The sequence below is a fragment of the Coenobita brevimanus genome, chromosome 116 (genome assembly GCF_032717465.1).
Source record: "Coenobita brevimanus isolate Jiangsu-jjx chromosome 116, ASM3271746v2, whole genome shotgun sequence".
NCBI lineage: Eukaryota > Metazoa > Arthropoda > Malacostraca > Decapoda > Coenobitidae > Coenobita > Coenobita brevimanus.
The window spans coordinates 23,006,383-23,012,539 of record NC_137069.1 but is presented as its reverse complement, the minus strand read 5'-3'; positions in this window follow the sequence as shown (position 1 = coordinate 23,012,539).

Genomic DNA, 6,157 nt, shown 5'->3' with positions numbered 1-6,157 from the left:
TCACACCCCGCGGTCTCCTCATTAACTTTGCCAGGTACCCCACACAGTTAAATGGGTGGCAGGTGAAAAGCATAGGAAAGAGATTAAGTTTTTATGTTACTAACATTTCTAAAAACCCAAGGCCCATCTTCAGTGAGACAGAAGCTGGATTCTGTTTCTCACCCTCCCTCCCCATCCATTTTCCCTCTCGTCTGTATTCTTTCCCTCCTTTCCTTCTTTCCTCCCTCCCTTTCATTATTTTTTCTTCTGTTGATGTTTTGTCATCACCCACTAGAAGGGGCATTAGGCCAACTGATACATACCATACATAATTCATATCCCAAAACAAGGCAGGAGACACAATGGCTGTTCTAAGGAGCCAAGTGATTGGGGAGCATAAAATAAAAAGCTTAGAGGTCTTCCACGGATATGGTCTCACCCCCGATGATCAAATGATGAGAGACCCCTTTACAAGGTTGTAAACCAGGAGAACATTGTACAAGGTCTCATATGACGATTCCCCAAGCTGGTACGATAGTGTGGTAACCTCAAAAGCCAGGAGGTGGTGGTAGGCAGATACCTGAATCTGGTGGTTTTGAGGGAAGAGCGAGATGGGCCGCCCTCCACAGCTGGAGGAGTGGAGGACTCAGCAACATCCACTTCGGCCGAGGAGTTGGTGGATACATCCTCAGCCATGGAAGCGGAGTCGGAAGAAGAGTCCTTCCCCTCCTTAATTGCTGGCAACTGGTGGTGGACACCAGAAGGATTGACTACTGTGTTCATTGCCTGGTTCGGAGCCGGATAGTTAATTGTAGGTGGGTAGGTGCGACCACTGAGAGGGGTGGCAAGCAGCAGCCACTTCCTTGGTGTCGTTCGGGAGCAATAGGCTGTGGCAGTAGGGCCTTAAGACTTTAATGTCGACGGGAGGGGGACGTACGTCACGGGCAAAGCACTCACGGATGACAAGGTGGGGAAGGCTAGTCTCCTCAATGTCTTGAGGAGGAGATTGCACAATGCCCTCTTGTCACCCAAACAAAATGCCCTTGCCACTGTGACGCACATCTCAACGATGGTGCTAGCTTCTCTAGGGCTAGCAGGGACCCTGGCCTGTTGTCTCTGGGTTGAGCTGTAACGCTGTGCATGGATGGAACCCTGCACGGCCGCATCCCATGGCCCGGTAACATCCCTGGCCTCAGGACCCTTAGGAGTCTCAAAGATAGCAAACTCCTCCACCTAACCGTCCTCAAGAGATCGTTGTAGATGCTGTGGATTTAGTGTAACAACAGCTTTGCGGTGCAAGAATACATCAGCGCCAGTGTCCTGGTGCTTGATGAACCCGTACCCTCCCTGCAGTTGAACCAAACCATGGTTCCCTGGATGGGCGCTGAAGGCATGATGATCTGCTAAGGACCCTCCTCTCAGTGGGTCGGAGGCAAGAGCAGAGAGCAGTGGTGGCAGTGTGAAATCTTGAACTGCCTAACTTGAACTTTCTGCTTCCTGACATCCTAACATACTTCCCTTCCCTACGAACGTCACTCCATTCCCTTCCTTCATGCACGGTTGTTTACAATAATATCGTTCTTCCTCATATTACAACAAATTTGAAATGCGTCCACAGAGTTTTGAAAGATTACACCATTTGTTTTCGAATTTCATTGCTCTGTGACTTGTTTATTTGTTGTAAAGAGATGAATCGATATTTTTGTTCTCAACTCTAATTCTGCTTCCTCCCTAACCTAATTTTACTCTCTTTCATTCCTTCCTCTATGCTACTGCATCCTTTTTTCAACTTTGTGGCCATGTCTTATACCCTTTTGCACTTCCTTCCCCATTCTCCTTAGTCCCTCTCCCTTCCGACTTTCCCCACAAAACACACTTCCTCTCCTCCCTACCAGTCTCATCCCCCTACCTCCACTTCCCTCCAAACATTTCCTCTCCTTCCCAAACCTCATTCCCCAGTTCCACAACTCAATCCCAAACAACTCGGGGTATGCTCTGGAGCATGTATCCGGCTCAGGTTAAGATGGACGCCTCTCTCCTGCATAGTCCCTGACTCCCGGGTCACCCCAGTACTCTCAAGTGGGTAACTCCACCACATACCGTATACCAAGCAGTCAAAGTCCAGGCTTAGATTACAACTCATGCATATCTTCTATACACAACCCATCCTCTTGGGGGATATGCTTCCTCCATTTTCTCTGTACCTTTCCATGTGGAAGGACCCTCTTCCTTCTCTGGGAGGCATTGTTTACCACAGGAAGGCGACTGCTTGCTTATGGTCGATGGGTCTGCTCGGCCAGAGAGACTGAGGTAGAGCAACAACAATAACAACAACAACAACCCCGAACACCTCTCATACCTCTCAGATTCCCCCACACATTCCCGCTTGACGTCACTACTACACACTGTCACACTCTTCTTTCTTCCCGTGCTTTCCAAACCTCATCCTCCCATCCCACTTCCCATCATCTTCCCAACTTATCCCCGTTCTCCAACTCCCCAACACAACCTCACGCACTTACCAAACTTCTCTATCCTCTCTCTTTTGACTACTCTACATACTTTCACCCCTTCCCCTAAGACACCATCCCCCTTGCCTCAGTCTCATCTCCCAACCTCTGTTTCACTACACGCTCTCATTCCTTTCAGTTTCAAGCCCCTGTTTCCCCCAATCCTTACTCATCTCAGATCCCTAGAACTCTCCCCCACACATTCCCTGTGATTTCCTCACCACAGACACATCCATCCCCCTTCACTCCTTTTGTTATAACCCATTCCACTCCCATTCCCTGCCCCTCCCCTTTCCATTTAATTCTACACGTCACCCCGACCCAACGGCACACTCCTTTTAGCGCCCCCTGCTCTACCCCCCCACCCCCAACACACACTCTTCCCACCCACCCATTCCTACCCTTATCCCACCTCATCTCCCTCTCTCCCCACATCTCCTCTTTTATCCCACATCTCCCTCTCTTTCTCCCTACATCTCCCTCTCTCTCTCCCCACATCACCCTCTCTTTCTACCCTTATCCCACCTCATCTCCCTCTCTCCCCACATCTCCTCTTTTATCCCACATCTCCCTCTCTTTCTCCCTACATCTCTCTCTCTCTCTCTCTCTCTCTCTCTCTCCCAACATCACCCTCTCTTTCTCCCCACATCTCTCTCTTTCTTCCCACATCTCCCTTTCTTTCTCCCCACCTCAACCCCCTCTCTTTCTTCCCACCTCAACTCCCTCTCTTCCTCCGCACATCTCTTTCTCCCTACCTCAGCTCCATTACACACTACTATTCCCTCTCTCCTGCCGTTTCCCAGCCCCCTCCTCATCCCCCCCCGCCTCTCCCCCCCCACCCCACAACCTAGTAATGGGAACCGATACCTGTGGGACACACTGCCCTGGCCATTTACGTCGACTCTATGCCACTCACCCCGATGGCTGTCCTGATGTCGAGCTGCGGGACCGCTATCACTGGAATTTGTCAGCTGGGGCTCTGATGTCCAAATAGGGTCTCAATGTCCGTAAAAACCAAACTTGCGGGGCTCGTGTCTCCTGCGGCACTGATGTCAAAATCTGGTGTTGGTGTCTCTGTAGATGTTACTTGGGGCGCTGATGTCAATTTGTGATCTTGTTGTCAACTTTGGGCATTGATGCTTGTAAAGATGTCACTTGTGATGTCAGTTTGCAATTCAGAAGTCACCTTGTAGCACTGATGTCACCATGCGAACCTGATGTCAGCTAGCACGGGTAATATCAACCTAACGATCCTAATTTTGACTTCGATCGTTATACTGATGTCATCTTGCGGCAGTGATGATAACTTATGATCCTGATGTCAACTTGCGGCACTAATGTCAACTTGCGGCACCGATGTCAACTTGCGGCACTGACTTCACTTGCTCATACCCTCAGTTTCCGCATCAACGTACTGCAAGAAGGAACGCATCTCGGCACAAGGCTGCGACAAAAAAATGTACGGAGTCTGAAGTCTGATCGTGTTTGGCCAAAAAAAAAAAAAAATGTATGAGGGTCGAGACAAATAATTATGAAAGAAGTTTAATCTGATCGTATGGGTTGATTGATTGACTGGAGAGATGACTGGGTGGGACAGGGTAGCAGAGGTTAGGTGTGGGTGGGACAGGTTGCGTGAGAGTGAGAATGGACTGGATGGGAGTGGATGGCAGAGGTTAGGTGTGGGTGGGAGAGGTTGGGTGTGAGTGAGAGTTGACTGGGTGGAAGTGGGTGGCGGAGGTTAGGTGTAGGTGGGAGAGGTTAGGTGTGGGTGGGAGAGGTTGGGTGTAAATGTGAGTACAGAGATGATAATAGTTTGGGTGTAGATGTGGGTGGGAGCTAAATGGGTGGCATAAGATAGGTGTGGGTGGGATAGGTTAGGTATTGAATGCAGGAGTAATAAATAATTATAATGATAACGATAATAATAATAATAATAATAATAATAATAATAATAATAATAATAATAATGCATCAAGGAAAGAGTAGGTGATATACAAGTGGAAACAGAAATGCCACTTTTCAGAGCATCAGTGATAGGATCAAAAGATGATGGACAGACAGATAGATAAGTAGGTAGGCAGATAGATACATAGACACATAGATAGAGAGTGAGATAGATAAATGAACGTAGCCAAACAAGCTGTGGCAAAATAATAGTTTTTCCCTCTCGGTGTTACAGGATTTAGTGAAAAATAATGGCATTTAGCTTTTTGTACTCTCTCTCTCTCTCTCTCTCTCTCTCTCTCTCTCTCTTCTTGGGCAAGTACAAATTACAACAGAGAGGTACAGTTGCGGACATAACAAACAGAAACACCCCGTCCACCAGCGAGGTGGTGTAATGCTCTCCGCATCTGATAACTGTGATTGACATGGAACTTCACGAGGTTTCGTTCGGTTGCTAGGACGAACCGAAAGCTGCGATCATTGCCGCTGTGTGCAGTTATTGATGGTATATAAACAGTGTCTCGCCTGACAATATACTGATAATAACAACGTTTTGTGAATATAGTAATAAAATAATTTCACGCCATACATATTCGTAATTTATTTACATGAAACACAGGTTTCGTAAGTGTGACTTTCGACAAACATCATGAATCATTTAACATTTACCGACGGTGAGCATATAAGCTATTATAACTCTGCATTATCGCACTTATCATAATAATCACAAAATTACCGTGACCCCCCTCCTCCCTGACCATGAATCTGAACCTGGTAGACCTCTTTGGGTGGCGCCACAGGAGTCGAGAGGGTGGGGACCCTGGGAGACTGGAGAAGGGAAGTGGGTGAGGAGGGGGCAATACTGGTCTGGCTGATGGGAGGGCGGCTCTACAGGAGACGAGTGATGCGGTAGGGGAGAGCAGACTGTTGCAGGAACCTAGGATGGGATGGATAAATGATACACTGGTGACGTGGTGCCAAATCAGCTATAGTTTTACGTTGATTATGAAATATGATAGTCAGGCTGTAAAACGTTATGCAAACTTTGGCACGGTACGCAGTCTACCAGCATATTTTGTTATATCTTTTAAAGGACGACCTACGCCCCATTGGGTGGCGCATTACACAGACCCTGCATTATTAGTGTATGGTGACGACCATGTCATCACATGGTGATGCATGAAACGTCCTCAGAATGTTTGATGTCACCTATTGTCATAGCGACTGGGAGCTATTCTTGTTGCGTTTACATAGTAACGTCGTGGATGATGACCGTGCTATTGAAAGCAGAGGAGGGGGAGGGAGAAATTTTCTCTTGCTACATTATATAACAGTTAACAGTAGTGATTCTTGCCTATGGTTCTCGTTTATATCTGTATGGCACCGGTGTAAACCAACACGTGATTTACTAGGAGGGGGGGGGGGATGGACTGGGTCCCAGAACATAGGTGGCGATACTTGTATGGGCTAATAGTGGGTAGAGAAATACCTTATCAGCTGTATTATGTGGTCTTTATGCAGAATTACTGTTAACCCTAAAGTGATAGAGGAAACTAGTATGAAGGACGCGTAACTGTGAAGCAATCTGATTTCCAACCTCAGTATCCAGTTTACTGTCCCCCCTTCCCTCTTCCCGACTCAGACATGGGTACTGACGGGGAGAGGAGATGACCGTAATGACTGCTACACCATGAACAGCGGATCACATGTTTATACATCAACGA